The 18,532-nt window shown below is 37.6% G+C and overlaps 1 pseudogene; it reads right to left on the bottom strand.

Moving 5' to 3' along the window:
* Positions 1-8,685: 8,685 nt before the first annotated feature.
* On the bottom strand, positions 8,686-9,091 carry LOC138414625 (transcription and mRNA export factor ENY2-like; annotated as a pseudogene).
* Positions 9,092-18,532: the final 9,441 nt, after the last annotated feature.

Here is an 18,532-nt window from a genome sequence, read left to right as displayed (position 1 = left end):
TTGGATAGGAACGTGAAAGTTACCCCAGTACAAACATCTAGTTTTGAACTCACTAAAAGTTTTTGGAAATAATATTTCAGACGTTCTCCACTTGGATTTTGGAAGGAGGAATAGTCAGGAGGGTCATTATTTTCTGGAAAAATGGTTTTGATAGCATCAAAGAATCTTAAGAGTCAGAAAGCACTTTAGAGATAATCTGGTTAAATCCACTGCCTTCCTAGATGAAGAAACAAAGACCCAAAGAGGTTAAGTAATTTGTGCAAGGTCATGTAGCAAGTTAGTGAAAGAGTAGAACAGAAAGTGGTTCTCTTGATTCTCTAACCCCAAATTTTCATCTTCTCATTCCCTAAACTACTATCATCTAGGGAAAATTAAAATTTGTTAGGTGTTCCCAGTTTAAAAAAAAATACTTGTATGTAAAATAATCTCATGTATAGTAGGCATTTAAGGAATATTTTTAAATTATGAGTTATTTTCCATTTATTTTTATTTTTTGTATAAAATATACACAAACAGTTTGGTGAGATATTTTGTAATTCATCTCACGATAAAGAAAATTGCACAAGGAGAGATTAGAAGGGTTAAGGAAGGAGCCAGGAAACAATCACATCTCTTTCCAAATTCCACTGTGCCTCACAAAAATCCCAAGAGGGTTAAAAAAAAAAATTAGTCATTTGAATGAACCATGAAAACGAATAATATCACACTCTGCTAGAGAGAGTGTAGGGAAACAGTCATTCTGGAAAACAGTTTCACAGTTTCTATCAAAGGCCTTTGAAATTTTTTATAGTTTAAACTAATAAATCTATATCTGGAAACTAATTATATAAACCATGATCCAGAAACACAGCTTTGCAGAGAAAGGTTCATTGCAGCCTTATTTATCATGAGAAGAAATGGCAAACATGATAGTATTTTCAATTGACAATTGTCATTGTAGCTAATAAAAGAAAATTTGGAATTTAATGCAAAATATGTGATATAGTAAGTTTTAAAAGCAGAATACAAAATTTTATATGTGGTATATATTTAAAAATATAAAAACTTGTGGATAGAAACATACATTGATTGCCTTTCAGTAGTAAAACTATGGGTGGTTTTGCTTATATTATCCAATTTTTAAATGAAAAATATGTATGGTTTTTATAGTAGAAAACCTTTAATAGGTGCTGTTATTAAAATAAACATAAAATGAGCCAACCAATGAAAAACCAATTCAAAAAATAAAATTATAATCTGCCTTTGGAATGAAGTATTTATAGGCTTTGGGTTCAGATGACTTTCCACTACATCGCATTATCCAATACCATCATTTCACATGTTGTTGCCAAGTGCTTTTCTTTACAGAATCACGTACGATTAGTATTTATCATAATAAATAGTTTTTTGAGATTCTAAAGAATACCATTCACTCCAGAGCTTATAAATACATCATTCTTTTGATTTGCTTGGTCAGACCGCACCAATTAAAACCAAACCTCACTTGTCTCCCAAACTGAGTTCAGGTGGAGAGGCTCCTGGCTGCTTCCTGAGAGGTTTCCTAATTGAAGTCAGTCCCTCTCTTGCTGCACATGTTAAAGTCCTGCTTTCTCTTTGCAGTATCTGCACTCACACAAAGGCATGAGGGGCCATAATTCTTCATTTCGCAAAAATGCACGAGTTAATCAAAGTTGTCACATAGAGAACCGGAAGAACAGCAAACACTTTCAAGGTAATAGCTACACGTCGAAAAGGACAATCAAACATTATTTTAAACAAGGAAACAGGTTCTAGTGATGTTATTCATTCTAAGAGAATTGGTTAAAGGGGATTTCAAAAGTCCTGAGTCTCACCTTTAGAAAAATTCCCCCTGTTGCTTACACTTTGGAATAATAAGGCCAGTTAGAAGGCCCTTTTATTTCTCTTGTCAGCGTGATTCATGCCCCAACATTTGAAATGAAGAGGATCCTTTCCTGACTAGACCTCAGGAAGACAACCGGGAAAGCAAACTGACAACGTGGGTTTCTGCTGTCAGAGGTTTGCACATCAATCAGCAAGACTCCAGATGGCATGTGTTTTCAGTGATCACGTCACTTACCATCAATGTCACATTAAATCCTTGCAGTAAAAATGGGTTCTTTTCCCCATATTCACAAGCAGATGATCTCTGACTTCATCCTCAGGCCTCTCAGGTTGGGAAGAAAACAGAGCAACTGTGTCTCCTGCTGCCTATCAGCGTGAAGACACATGTGCAAGAGGAGGGACTCGTCCAAGTGAGAAGGAATGAAGACTCAATCCTTGGCAGTACTTGACTTTATTCCAGGAGATATTTTCACCTTAGTTTAGGTGGCTCAGTGGTAAAGAATCCGCCTTGCCAATGCAGGGGACACGGGTTCGATCCCTGACCGGGAAGATCCCCGCCCCCCCGCCCCGGAGGAGGAAATGGCAACCCATTCCAGTATTCTTGCCTGGGAAATTCCATGGACGGATGAGCCTGGCGGGCTGTGTCCATAGGGTCGCAGAGAGCTGGACAGGACTGAGCACGCAGCATACTTTTTCTACATTCAATTAAACTGAGTTTTGAATTTCGCATTGCTCATTTCAAAGTGTAAGAATACCATTATCTCTGTTATTAGAACCCTTCTATTATTAAGCAATTTCTCACATTCTTTTGATTTTTCCCAGGTTCACTCCCATACTTGCCTGCTCAGTACTTCTCCCCTCACCTAGCAGAAGCAACTCAAGGGAGAACAGTTCTATCAACAGAAGGATCTGAGTTTTAGATGCCGGAGAGAAAATTACTGGTGTCATGATATATCCTTATTATTTCACAGGTTTGGCATAGCATTCAGTAGGAAATCATTCTGGATGGATGCCACTAAAACCCACACCAATACAAGTTGGCTTTTTTTAGTATTTCAGATCCCTGATGGAGGGAAAAATGCATGTCTGGGAGCAATCACACTCAAGCATATATCTTCCCCTGATGCAATTTTGTGAATCCAAAGTGATAAAAAGAAGTTGTGACTTTTGACATGACTGAATAAATTCCGAGGTACTGTTTGAATCGATCAGGTTACTTTCCCCCTGAAATAAATCCAGTATGTTTACACTCTTACCATATGTTAAAAGAATGCATTTGAAAATCTCATGATGAGTTAATTTATTTTTTAAAAAGGCAGTGGGTGGAGGGAGTTCATATAGAAACTGACACAGTGTTGCCCCAACTTTTTTTTTTCCTCCAAATTTCTGATCACTTTTCTAATTTTGAAGATCTGCTCCTGGGGAAGGGATAGCTTTTACTGAGCCTTGTTTTGGAAAAATCTGACAGGCATGGCTGCACCCTTATTAGATGCTAGAGTAACTGCCTTTGAGTGCAAGGGTAGTATGTTCCATATGTGTGCAGAGTTAACTGAGGAAGCACAACTACCTTCCTTGCTTTCAATCTAACTACTGAAGTAGTTAGGGCATAAGACAAAATTGTGGTATATTAATTCCTCCTGTTCCTAAAGAGTAGCATAACTCTTTGCTCTAAGATCAACTATAGATCTGGTTTCCTCTACGCTGATTCCTAGCATTTATTGTCTATTTTGGTAATCATCATTTACAATCTTGAAGACTCGCTAAATGTTGCAGAAGGGCATACCTTACTTTCAAAACAGTTAATTTTAAGGGTGTCTTAAACATGCTCTAGTCCCCTCAACCCAGAGTACACCCACTAAAATAATCTCTTTTCTCTTTGCTTTAGAAATCTCAAGGACAACCCTAGCAAACTTTATAGAATTTTTAGAACCAATTTGTTGGTCTTTGCACAGCACTTCAGAAATAGACAGCACTAAATATTGCAGCAGATAATTAACCAACCCTTTCTAGCTTGAAACTGTGTAAGTATGGACATGTTGAACTTCTGAATATTTTATTCTTTCTTCCTTTTATCGGCTTAAGCTTAATACTGAACATTCTGATGACTCAATTTGAGTGAAAGAAAAAAAAACATTTTTGGTTTGAATAAGAATTATCTTGCCATTAAATAGCATCGTTTTCTCTCAGTATACAGAATGTTTTTTCATTTTAACACGCCATTTTTTATGCCCCGAGTAGAAAGACTGTCAAAGGTAAACACTTGAGCTAATCTCTAGTAAGGAAAGCATTTGATCACTAGTTTTGCTTTACTTTTGAACAAGGACACTCTTTAAGAAGACAACCAGCCGCTCCCAGGGTGGAAAGTGACTATTCATTTCTGTTGTATACACAGTTAAACCTTCTATTATGTATCCTATTAATAAGTATATTTGCTTTTGTAGTGTACACTGTCTCCTGATCTCTGAGCTCATTACTATTATAATCTTCTCTAAATAAATAACATCTAAGATTCAATCCCCATAGATCTGCTGTCAGAGAACATTTCCTTCCATTTTTCTAGTATTCTAGGACCCAAGGATAAGATTATAAAATTATTTTAAAGCAAACATTAAAGTGGAATAACAATTAGGAGTCAGTTAAAACTCATAAAAAGTTTAAATGCATTTTCTGATCCTTTTTTTTTTTTTGGCAAGTTGTGGTGTTTAAACCATAAATAATTCTTAGCTTAAACTATGCTGAAGACAGGAAACCAGAAAATAATTGAAACAATGATTTCAAATCAATAATGAAAAATGGAGGGAAAACCTTTGATATTAAAATAAAGTTATTGTTTCATTCAACTTGCTGAATATTACTAGGTTTAATGCTGTCATTACTATAATATTATTCTTAGAGTTTGTTGTTTTGTACCCTTAGTTTTAATGCATAATTCTTGGAACGATGAAGGCATTTAATAAATATTTGGCAAATGAGTGAGAGAATGAATGAATGAGTTAATTAATGGTGAATGCACTCTAAATATACATTGCAGTGTGTGAATAAGTTCGTATCTTACCTTACCCACTGACGTTCAGTTTGCAGAGGTATCTGAAACAAAAATCTAGGAGACAAACACAAAGAATCGGAAAACACTTTTAACCTAGACTCCTTGAAACTAATCTTAGACTCTTTTGAGAGTCAGTTTTTCAGAGGGAGTTTGGTTGAAGAAGTCATTATGGAAAAGAAGAAAAGCAGAATCCTACGTGTTTGGCAGGTTCTGAGTAGATTCTTGGGCTTCCCTGGTGGCTCAGTGGTAAAGAATCCGCCTGTCAATGCAAGACACCTGGGTTCAATCACTGGGTCTGGAAGATCTTCTGGAGAAGAAAATGGCAACCCATTCCAGTACTCTTGCCTGGGAAATCTCATGGACAGAGGAGCCTGGTGGGCTACAGTCCATGAGTTGCAAGAGTCAGCTATGACTTACCAACTAAACAACAACAACAAGGTAGATTTTTAGGTTAAAGTTGGTGAGGTTTATTGCCAACAATTCTTCAGCTTTTGTTTTAAATAACTTCTAATATTATTTCACAAACCTCATTCAGTCCTATACTATATGCAAATAATATTTCTAAGAAAAGAGTCATATTATTTCCCGAAAGTATATTTGATTTTTAAAGTCATATCCACAGAGGGGAAAGCACATGGAAACTTATCTTCTTGCAGAGTGGGAACACAGTCGGAGTTTTCATTGAGATCAGGGTCAAGAACACCCCCAGGAGTATGTTTATTGAGGGCAAGACAGAAAATCTTGGCATGTGTTATCAATTTGGGAACTAGTACGTGCACCTAGATCAGCATCAGGCAATTTGTTAGACCCAGAGGCAAGATACTAAGTGATGTACTAACAAGGCAAAAATAAGAAAACCATTTAAAAAGCACATCATTAGATTCAGAATAAAAACACGACCCGAATAGTTTATACATAAAACACACCACCTTGTGGAATGAAAGATAAAGACTTCACTGTGTTCTGCCGTTTGTGGATGATGTCATCACTGTGATTACATGAAGAAGAAACTTCTTCACCCCAGATGGTCACCATTCTCTCTCGGGTAGCCCTAGGATTCATATGTTAGTGTAATTTTCGTTCAATTCAATTGTACAAAAACACATTGCCTTTTCTCACTGACATGGGTGGATGAGCACACTGTTTCATCTTATTATTCACTTCAGTCTTTGCTAATGTGTTTTCCTATAGGATTTATTCTTTTACTCTAGTCATCACAAGCTTTGCCTAGATAACCAGGACAGACTTTCAGAAACCTCTTTTTTTGTTGTTGTTCCTAAGTGGGGTCAGAGATTTTTTTTTTTTAAGGATTATTAAACTCTCAAACATTCAAGCAAAAATACTGCTTTATTTCCTATCTAGATTATGAGGTGTACCCATTAATTAATGCAGAAAGAAAAAAGTGGATAATTTGTTAATATTTGTAGACTCAGTTATCTCAACCCTCACTATTCCCATGGAAGTTAGAAACCATGCGGTTAATATCTTCATTTTTTAAAATTAGGTGACTTCCCTGGAGGTCCAGTGGTTAAGAATCTGCCTTGAAATGTGGGGACATGGGTTCAATTCCTGCTCCGGGAAGATTCCTCATATTGCTAGGCAACTAAGCCCAAGAACCACAGCTACTGAAGCCTAGTAGCCTACGCTCCTAGAGCCCATGCTCCATGAGAGAAGCCACTTCAGTGAGAAGCCCATGTACCACAACTAGAGAAAGCCTGCATGCAGCAATAAAGGCCCAGCGCAGCCAAAAATAGAAATAAATAAGTAAAACTAAAAGAAAACAAAAAGAATGCACCTTCCAATGCAGGGGGTGCGGGTTTGATCCCTGGTCAGGGAGCTAAGATCTCACATGCCTCATGGCCAAAAAATCAAAGCATAAAGCAGAAACTATATTGTAATAAATTCAATAAAGACTTCAAAAATGGTCCACATTTTTAAAAATCTTAAAAATAAATTAAAAATTAGGAAACCAAGGGCTAGAAAGGATAAGCATATCACCCAAATCTACATTATCAACTAATTGATATGCTAAGTCCAAATCCCTGGCCTTTTATACCGTCTACTCTACTATATGACACAATATTGCTTAGAAGTGGAGTGAAGTTTTAAATGGGCTCTCCAGATGGAAAAATTCATTATGCTTAGCAACTAGGCTACTTTATACAAAAATTATCAATTTCTTGTGATTTTTCTATTTCATGTCTTAAAAGTAATGCTAACATTTCACTCTGATAAAAGAAAAGCTAGATTATGTACTTCCTAACTGCAATTAAAAAAAAAACAAACATATACTTTGAGATTGGGTTTGATGTATATGTATTTTCAAAACCAGGAAAAGGGAAACACTGCTGATTTTTCCATTAGCTATAAAATCAATAATATATTTCAAGATGAGAAAGTATTGTAGGTTTTTAATCTGTTGCACATACAAATTCCTCCAGATGCTTGACTGATCCATGTTACATAAATTTGATGACAACTGTCTTGCAATTTCTAATTGAAGGAGCTTTAAGTAATTGTGCTAAAGCCATGTTCAGTGTGTGCAGCACTGAAGAAGCCCAGACACCAGAGAGGCAACTTACACCAGAGCTGTTAATAGAATCCAAATTCTGGATTTTAAAGCAGCCAGCTGCAATCCACTTGTGATGGAAGAAGAAACAGATGAATTTGATACAAATGATTTATCTGTGAAAGCAGAAACCTGATATTCAAAATTCACACTAGCTGATCTTTTAAAAAAGCAAATACATCTTTGCTTTTGGACAATCACTTGAAATAAGAACAAGAAACCTCAGGACTCTTAAAATATGAAACATAACTTCCCTTGGAAATTTTTAAAGATGGAATTAGAATACCATGTGTCATATCTTTTGTTTTTAAAATCGGGTATAAAATTCAGAAAAAAATGTTTCTTGTAAGATCCATAACTAGTAAACACAATGTTTTACGTTCCCAGGTGAGTGTTAAGTAAAATATGAATTCAAGTATACCAAGTTTCTTTGGACTTCCCTGGTGGCTTAGATGGTAAAGCGTCTGTCTACAATGCGGGAGACCTGGGTTCGATTCCTGGGTCGGGAAGATACCCTGGAGAAGGAAATGGCAATCCACTCCAGGACTATTGCTTGGAAAATCCCATGGACAGAGGAGCCTGGTAGGCTACAGTCCATGGGGTCCCAAAGAGTCAAACACGACTGAGCGACTTCACACACAAGTTTCTTTGGAAGAAAAGGTACATATTTGTTAGTGAGGGGAAAAAAGGATCATATTAAATATCTCTTACTAAATTTGACTTCGATTAGCCTATGTCATCATTAACTAATTCCTCTTCCTCCTCCTCTTTTTCTTCTCCCCCTTGGTAGATATGGACAACTTAAAGCAGTGATTTTTTTTTTTCTTCATTCATGAGATATTTATTAAAACAACACATTGAGTGGAAAAAAATCAATACAACATATGCATTGTTACTGAAAACATATTTGTTGTTGTTTAGCCAGTAAGTGGTGTCTGACTTTTTTGTGACCCCATAAACTGTAGCCTGCCAGTCTCCTCTCTCCATGGGGTTTCCCAGACGAGAATATTGCAGCAGGTTGCCATTTTCTCCTCCAAGGGATCCTCCTGTGTCTCTTGCGTCTCCTTCCTCGGCAGGCAGATTCTTTACCACCGAGCCACCAGGGAAGCCAAAAACTGTATACCATCATACCCAAAAAAAGGATTTTATTTTGGGAAATTGATTCCTAATTTATCGTAAGTTTTACTTTCAGAAATAAAACCACAAAACAACACAATCTAATTCAGTCTTAAAGGCTGGCTTGCTAAGCAAGGAATGTTCTTATTCTCCTAGGAGCTCCTCCTTTACACTGTCAGGTACCTGGTTCTGCCTTTGGGTGTGATTTGAGCCACCCAGTCATCAACAGTAACATGTTGTAGTCCTTTTCCTCGAGTTACCTCTTAATGGTGTGACTTCAACTGTGTCCTTTCAGCCACATTAATTAACTTGGCTTCTAGCAACTCTTTGAGGCATTCTGTTCCCTTCTCCAGGGTATCTTCTCAACCCAGGGATCGAACCCAGGTTTCCCACATTGCAGGTGGGTTGTTTTTACCAGCAGCGCCAGCAGGGAAGCCCTCTCTTTTTCCAGTTTCCATCAACTTTTGGTTAATCGCTGCTCTCATCTGTACATCTTTGTGCATCTTGCTAACCACCATCTCCAAGGGTGAGAGCTTCCCAGCTACAAAATGACCCCTGCACTGATGACCATTACCTGACGCACTCCTTGGTTGCCCAGAACAGTGATTTTCAAACTATGAATTTTGGCCCATTTATTAGGTTCTGATCAGAATTTTTTAAAATGAAACAGAAATAGCATCAAAGGTGTACTACACATAGCAAGGGTAACTACTCTGAGTCTTAAAATAAAATGTATTTATTAATGTGAATCGTGGCTTTAAAAGTCTGAAAGGCCCTGAGTCAGAGAATTATGAAAATCTTTGCTAGTTTGCTTCAACACCGTGCGCATGTTTCTCTTCTCTGGTTTTCTTCTTAGTAACCCTTGACTCTCTTAGCACTTATTATCACACCCTGGAATTTATTTTTCACACTTAAAGCTTTGCAGGAGGGAAAATACATAGACTAATACATAACTATACTAACATATATAGTAGTATCCTAACATGTAATAATACAGTATGCCAACAGATAACAAAGGAACATGTAGTTAGACCTCCTTAGAAATCAACTTATTTTTAGTAAATAACTAAGGAGAAGTCAGGTCATCTAAATATTATTTCTGTGATTGTCACAAGACCTTGTAAAAGTCTGCTGTGACTTAGTTCCCTAGTATATTTGGTAAGAATAATTCCCGATGCTAACTCTTGTAAAATTAATATTAGCAGACTAATACTACTATAGGTTGTTCTGAGCAAGAGGAGGATAAATATATGGATGGAGAGACCTGCTAAAACAGCAATTTCAAGACCCCTATTAATTAGCTTCATTGCATATTCTTTTTGATTGTCCTTAAAAAATATTTAGGGATTCCCTGGTAGTAAAGCTAGTAAAGAATTCGCCAGCAATGAGGGAGACCTGGGTTGGGAAGATCCCCTGGAGAAGAGAACCCACTTCAGTATTCTGGCCTGGAGAATTCCATGAACTGTACAGTCCATGGGTCCCAAAGAGTCAGACATGACTGAGTTACTTTCACTTTACCAAAAAATATTTGTCTTAGGTAAGATTATTTTTCACATCTGTAATCTTCCCATTATAATCCAAGAAGACTTTTGAGAATACAGAACATGATTTAGAAGGTTCAACATTATTTTAAGACCCAGAAAAGAGCTCTATGAATGGATGTGACTTAAGAGATGCTTATGATAATTAAATCACAATGAAGGACAGGTGAAGAGTTAAAATTTATCAGGAGCTAGAAACAGACTCTTAAAATAAATGCCATGAAATCAGTCAGGGATAGAGACAAAAGGAAAAATACAAAACCGTGGAGTTAAAGTGTACTAGCTTGTTAATAGGTAAAAAAAAATTATTTATAGTTTAGTATATATTTGAATGTATTGCTAAATTTTTGACATAAAGTTTTACTATCCTTTTCTAATTTCCTTTAGGTGCGTGTTTCCTTGTCATTGGGGACTAAAGCTTCTTGCAACATAGTTTTTTTTGCTAATTTTAAGTTAGAAGACAGAGATAATGTGTCATACTATCTACCCAAGACAAATGCTTTTCTTTAAGGGCATCCAGTTAAAAGTGGTAAATAAATTTGGTTCCATCTACATAATGGCATGATCAAGATGGAAATATGACAAAAACTTTATGACAGTCAACGTATTATGTGGGAGGCTGACAGTAGCAAGGTGAACAAACAAGTTGGAGTCTATGCTTGGACGAGGTGTAGACATCAGATTTAGTAATTGGAAATGTCCCATCAACCACCATTCCCATTTCCCATAGAAGACTCAATGTCAGGTGGCAAGAAAAATTCCCCACAAAGAAAGATTGGTGCGTTAGCATTCCATAGGAAGCAAAGACCATGGAAAGTTAGTTTATTTAGGGCAGGTCGTATAGGCAGGATCTGAGCCTTAGTAACAACTTTTGGAGCAATGAAGTTAGAAGTTAGGCATAACTCTTCAAAGACAGTTCCTGAGACCACAATCAGAAAACACTCAACTTTATAGTAAGAAGTTGAGAAAAATATACTCAATAGAAACATTTTAATACTCATTTTGGAGCAAGGAGAGTCACCAGAAAACTGAGGCACTGGTGAGAAGATGGGCCACAAAAAGAATTAGAGTGATAAAGGTGGGATTTAAAATGTACCAACTTTGCATATGATGAGTAAAGTGGAAAGAACTGGGTCTTTGGAATTATACAGATCACAGGTTCTCAGTCTAACTCTTCTACTTGCTAGATGTATGATAATGGACAAATTAATTAACTTCTCTTAGCTTTGATTTCTGAAATTAAAAAAAATACTTATATATTAAGGGCCTAATTTAGCATAGTTTCTGGTATGTAGTGGGAGATCTAAGAGAGTTCTATTATTTTTGCTTTTAATAGGGAAGATAGATTTATTTCTGTAGTTCTGTTCTTGCCTATAATTTCCCTTGTGACCAATAATACATATTTTTGAGATGTCTGACCAGAGTCTGAAGGCACCATCTGTGGCAGTTGGTCTCACTCATTAGCTTCAATAAACTGAGCCAACCAAATCTCACAGTGGTTGGTACCCTTGAGAGCTATCTTATTTGGCAAAGGATTACCCTACATTTCATAACTTTTTTTTTAAGCTGGGAGAGGTATTTAAAGTAGGTGGGCTAAAGCAGCTTTACTTTGCAGTGCTATGTGGCCAAATTATAGTGATGATTAATTTGTAATTGCTTTGCTCATTATTAAATGTTCACAATAACGGTGATGATAAGTAACATGGACTTCACATTTCTGGGCTCTATCTACTATATCATGCTCTCCCTGAAGCTCTGAGTAAAACTTATACATAGGTAGAAATTGTGTCTAAAGGAAATAAGAATTATTTAATGAAACAAAACATCCCTGACTGTATACATCTGAATGAGCAGTACCCCCTGCAAAGTAGTTCCCTTGGGAAGTTATACAAATATTCTAACAATCTTGCCATTGCTCAAAACATTTTTGGAACTTCTCTTTTGGAACTGCCTTAAGACCCAGTTTATGAGCCGTACAAAAAAGTCAGACTCATTAATTTATAGTCACACCTAATTTTTCACCTCTGATAGTGTTACCCAGCATGATTACCCATCTTGGCTCTGAGTGATTTTGCTAATTCCAAAATAAAATCCATCCTCAAAGGGTAAACATTTAATATTTGCCACTATCTAGGGTATTTAGAAGAATATATCACATTTCTGAAGGCAATTTCAAAAAGAACTCCAGAATTCCAGATACTTGAATAACATCTTCCATGTCACTGGGCTCACTGAGGACAATTCTGCTCTGAATATAAAGTTGTAGTATATTTTTTGACTGTTTCATTCAACGAACGTTTATCAAGTGCTAACTATTGCCAATTTGTTTACTCATTCACTCACTCAACAAGTATTTATTGAGTATCACTAGGCACTGGATTATGGATCCAGCAGTGAGTAGGATAAATAAGGCCACTATTCTTATAGACACTTCATTTAGTAGGGACACAAATATTAAATAAGTAATTACAGTAAGTAATTACAGTAATAGGAACATGTTTCAGGAAGATCTAAGCTAGTCTAGGGATAAGGTTAACTCTCCTGAGGATATGACTTTAAAATTGAGATTTGAAAAATGAGTAGAAGTGTTCCAGGTAGGGAAATAGCATGTAAAATCTTCAGGGCAAGGAAGCATGATGTTGTAGGAACTGAAAAAAAATGTCAGCATGGCTAGACTGTTTGGGGGATAGCAAGACTACTGGTAGAGGCTGGACCATACAGAGCCTAACAAGCCATCTTACTAATTCAGTTGTACCCACACTGAAGCATGCGAATGCAACTTTAGTTGCAGAGTGAAATGGTAGGAAGAGAGACTGGAGGTAGGAAGAACATTTAGTAGGTTATTATAAAAATTAGGAAAGAATGATGGCAGTAAAGATGAAGAGAGGTACATAGATTTGAGAAATACTCAGAAGGTAAAAGGAACAGATTCATTGGCTATCACAGATAAGAACAGGAAGAGTTAGGAACAATTATTAGGTTGTTGGTTTGAAAACAAAGGTGTGATGGTGCCACTCACTGAGTTGGGGATACTGAAGAATCAGCTCTAATCATTCATTGGGGGAGAAGTGATTAGTCCATTTTGAATATACTATCCTTGAGGTACCAGAGGGGTATTCAAGTAAAGATATTAAGAAGACAGTTGGATATATAAGTGCGTGCCTCAAGATGGAGACTGAACTTGGAATTATAGCTTTGTGAGGCATCAGCAACAGGAATGAATCAGATCATTTAAGGTAAGTATACAGTGAAAAGAATACAAAGCTTGGAAAAACCCCTGAGATACTGTTTAAGAGCTGGGCAGAGGAGGAGATGCCTGCTAAAACTGAGGAGTAAGAAAGAGAGAAAGAAGACCAGGAGAATGTGGTAACATGGAGACCAAAGAAAGACAGTGTTAAAAAAAATAATAACATATGTCAATAGTGCCAGATATTGCCAAGAGGTCAAGTAAGGCTGGCATGAAATGCATCTATGGGACTTAGAGGATATAAGTTACAGATTATCCAGAATACAGTAGAAACTCTTTTAATTAATGTCTTGTGCGTGGGACCTGGGATTTGGTGGTGGTTTAGTTGCTAAGTTGTGTCTGACTCTTGCAACCCCGTGGACTGTGGCCTGCAAGGCTCCTCTGTCCATGGGATTCTCCAGGCAAGAATACTGCAGTGGGTTGTCATTTCCCTCTCCAGGGGAACTTCCTGATCCAGGAATCAAACCTGGGTCTCCAATCAGTTAGTAGTTAACTGAAAAGTGATTAAATTGGGTAATCACAAACAAAATTACACTATTTCACATATTATTTTAATCTAAAACATACAACTGTACATTTATTTGCCAGTGTTTGATATAGGGCTTAAACATTGCTTTATGGTTTGTTATTTGAATCTGTGTATTGAAATCAGCCTCAGGTTTCTTGCATAACTAATATACATAAGTGCATTGTCATAAATGTATTTCCCTGTTTGGGGGAATTATTTAAAGTAAATCAAGAATTTAAAGACACTCATGGAGAGGATTCTGAAAAGATGGTGAAGAAGCACAAGGATTCTTTCTCCCTTTTAAACCAATTATACTGGTGGAATCTGTTTGATGTAACCATTTTGGAACTCTAGACTCTCCTGAAGTCTTGCAATCCCAATGGAAGGTTTAGATGGTAAATTGTGGTTAATCTTGATCAATTTCAGCTCTTAGCACAGTAGTTTTTATCCATCTCCCCACCTCTCAGTTCAGAGGCAGATAGTTGTGAGCAGATTCCAGGAACAGCTTGCAATGTAGCTCACAGGAACCAAGGTAGCAGAGAGATCTCTGTCCATAAAATATCAGGGATCTGTGCTCTGATTGTTGATTACTGGTTCTAAACTCGGAGGTGCAGACCAAGAGATGGGTGCCCACTGTTGTACCTCCCCCAATTGTTGCAACCTCCATCCCCTTATCCGAAGTGACCTCAGGGAATTTAAAAGGTTGGTACATTTTTATATTCCCTTCATTTTTCCTTTCCCTTTTGGTGAGTGAAGAAAATCAGAAAGTCATCGTGCCTGGCCAGGGAAAAGTACAGGCTCAGAAAAGACCCGAAAAGAACTCAAAGTTTACACCTCAGGTTAATCCTTGGCACAAGATACTACTACTACTAATGATAATAATAATAAACAAAAACAAAACTCTTCAAATTCTTGGGAAATAGGAGAATCTGATTTCCAGAGCTACCACATTATTCAAGTCACCTGCCCAGTACTGAACAAAAATCTACAAGATACAAAGAAACATGAAAGTAGGATCCATTCAATTAAAAAAATAAATCAATAGAAACTGCACCTGAAAAAGACATGATAGTGGATCTACTAGATAAAGACTTTAAGGGACTTTCCTGGAGGTCCAGTGGTTAGGACTCCATACTTCCACTGCAAGGGGCTCAGCTTCAGTCCCTGCTTGGGCAACTAAGATCTCACAAGCCATGCAGAGTTGTCAAAAAAATTAAACAAACAAACAAAAATCTCCTTTAAAGATGCTCAAAGGACTAAAGGAAGATGTGGAGAGAGTCAAGAAAACAATGTATCCAAAAAATGGGACTATCAATTAAGAAATAGGAAAATCTAGAAAGAAACCAAAAAGAAATTCTGGAACTGAAAAGAACAATGAATGAAATTAAGAATTCATTAGAGGGATTCAATGGCAGATTTGAGCCAGCAAAAGAAAAAATCAATAAACTTGAAGGTCAGTTCAGTTCAGTCACTCAGTATTGTCTGACTCTTTGTGACTCCATGAATTGCAGCACTCCAGGCCTCCCTGTCCATCACCAACTCCCAGAGTTCACTCAAACTCACATCCATCGAGTCGGTGATACCATCCACCAATCTCATCCTCTGTCATCCCCTTCTCCTCCTGCCCCCAATCCCTCCCAGCATCAGGGTCTTTTCCAGTGAGTCAACTCTTCATATGAGATGGGCAAAGTATTGGAGTTTCAGCTTCAGCATCAGTCCTTCCAGTGAACACCCAGGACTAATCTCCTTTAGAATGGACTGGTTGGATCTCCTTGCAGTCCAAGGGACTCTCAAGAGTCTTCTCCAACACCACACTTCAAAAGCATCAATTCTTTGGCTCTCAGCTTTCTTCACAGTCCAACTCTCACATCCATACATGACCACAGGAAAAACCATAGCCTTGACTAGACGGACCTTTGTTGGCAAAGTAATGTCTCTGCTTTTGAATATGCTATCTAGGCTGGTCATAACTTTCCTCCCAAGGAGTAAGTGTCTTTTAATTTCATGGCTTCAATCACCATCTGCAGTGATTTTGGAGCCCCAAAAAATAAAGCCTGACACTGTTTCCACTATTTCCCCATCTCTTTCACATGAAGTGATGGGACCAACTGCCATGATCTTAGTTTTCTGAATGATGAGCTCTAAGCCAACTTTTCCACTCTCCACTTTCACTTTCATCAAGAGGCTTTTTAGTTTCTCTTCACTTTTTGCCATAAGGGTGGTGTCATCTGCATATCTGAGGATATTGATATTTCTCCCGGCAATCTTGATTCCAGCTTGTGTTTCTTCCAGTCCAGCGTTTCTCATGATGTACTCTGCATAGAAGTTAAATAAGCAGGGTGACAATAGACAGCCTTGATGTACTCCTTTTCCTATTTGGAACCAGTCTGCTGTTCCATGTGCAGTTCTAACTGTTGCTTCCTGACCTGCATGTAGGTTTCTAAAGAGGCAGGTCAGGTGGTCTGGTATTCCCATCTCTTTCAGAATTTTCCACCGTTTATTGTGATCCACACAGTCAAAGGCTTTGGCATAGTCAATAAAGCAGAAATAAATGATTTTCTGGAACTCTCTTGCTTTTTCCATGATCCAGCGGATGTTGGCAATTTGATCTCTGGTTCCTCTGCCTTTTCTAAAACCAGCTTGAACATCTGGAAGTTCATGGTTCACGAACTGTTGAACCTGGCTTGGAGAATTTTGAGCATTACTTTACTAGCTTGTGAGATGAGTGCAATTGTGTGGTAGTTTGAGCATTCTTTGGCATTGCCTTTCTTTGGGATTGGAATGAAAACAGACCTTTTCCAGTCCTGTGGCCACTGCTGAGTTTTCCAAATTTGCTGGCATATTGAGTGCAGCATTTTCACAGCATCATCTTTCAGGATTTGAAACTTGAAGATTGGACAATGTAAATGATTGAGTTTGAGGAATAGAAAGAAAAAAGATTGAAGAAAAGTGAAGAGAGTCTAAAGGACCTGTAGGACACAATCAAATGGACCAATACACACATTGTGAGGATCCCTGTAAGAGAAGAGAAAGAAAGGTGTAGAGAGAATATTTGAAAATGATGGCTGAAGATTTTCCCAATTTGATAAAAATAAATAATTAAAAATAAGCATCCAAAAAGTCCAAGGAACTCCAAAGAGATGAATTCAAACAGAATCACAACAAGATACATAATAATTACACTTTTGATAGACAAATACTAATAAAGAATCTTGAAAGCAAAAGAGGGAAGTGACTTGTCACATACAAGAGATTTTCAATGGGATTATCAACAGATTTCTCATTAAATATTTTGCAAGCTGGAAGGTAGTTGGCTGATATATTTAAAGTGCTGAAAGAAAAAAACTTAATAAATAAAAGAAAATAACAAACCCCCCCAACAATTCCATTCAAAAATTGGCAAAGAACATGAACAGCCATTTCTTCAAAGAAGATATACGAATTGCTATTAACCACATGAAAAGAGGCTTAACATCATTAATTATTCAGTTCAGTTCAGTTGTTCAGTCATGTCCAACTCTTTGTGACCCCATGGGCTGCAGCACACCAGGCTCCCCTGTCCATCACCAACTCCTAGAGCTTGAGCAAACTCATGTCCATCGAGTTAGTGATGCCGTCCAACCATCTCATCCTCTGTTGTCCCCTTCTCCTTCTTCAATCTTTCCAAGCATCACGGTCTTTTCCAATGAGTCAGCCCTTCGCATCAGGTGGCCAAAGTATTGGAATTTCAGCTTCAACATCAGTCTTTCCAATGAACACCCAGGACTGATCTCCCCTAGGATGGACTGGTTGGATATTCTTGCAGTCCAAGGGACTCTCAAGAGTTTTCTCCAACACCACAGTTCAAAGCATCAATTCTTCAGTGCTCAGGTTTCTTTATGGTCCAACTCTCACATCCATACATGACTGCTGGTAAAACCATAGCTTTGGCTAGATGGACCTTTGTTGACAAAGTAATGTCTCTGCTTTTTAATATGCTGTCTAGGTTGGTTATAGCTTTTCTTCCAAGGAGCAAGCGTCTTTTAATTTCATGGCTGCAGTCACCATCTGCAGTGATTTTTGGAGCCCAAGAAAATAAAATCTCTCACTGTTTCCATTGTTTCCCCATCTATCTGCCATGAAGTGATGGGACCAGATGCCATAAGCTTCATTTTCTGAATGTTGAGTTTTAAGCCAACTTTTTCACTCTCCTCTTTCACTTTCATCAAGAGGCTCTCTTCAGTTCCTCTTCTCTTTTTGTCATAAGTGTGGTGCCATCTGCATATCTGAGGTTACTGATATTTCTCCCAGCAATCTTGACTCCAGCTTGTGCTTCATCCAGCCCAGCGTTTCTCATGATGTACTCTGCATACAAATTAAATAAGTAGGGTGACAATATACAGCCTTGACATACTCCTTTCCCAATTTGGAACCAGTCTGTTGTTCCATGTCCAGTTCTAACTGTTACCTCTTGACCTGCATACAGATTTCTCATGAGGCAGAAAAGGCGGTCTTGTATTCTAATCTCTTTCAGAATTTTCCCCTGTTTGTTGTGATCCACATAGTCAAAGGCTTTAGAGTAGCCAATGAAGAGGAAGTAGATGTTTTTCTGGAACTCTCTTGCTTTTTCTATAATCCAACAGATGATGGCAATTTGATCTCTAGTTCCTCTGCTTTTTCTAAA

The sequence above is a fragment of the Ovis canadensis genome, chromosome 11 (genome assembly GCF_042477335.2).
Source record: "Ovis canadensis isolate MfBH-ARS-UI-01 breed Bighorn chromosome 11, ARS-UI_OviCan_v2, whole genome shotgun sequence".
Taxonomy (NCBI): domain Eukaryota; kingdom Metazoa; phylum Chordata; class Mammalia; order Artiodactyla; family Bovidae; genus Ovis; species Ovis canadensis.
Note: the sequence above shows the minus strand (reverse complement) of the source record. Positions and strands in the feature narration are given on the sequence as shown.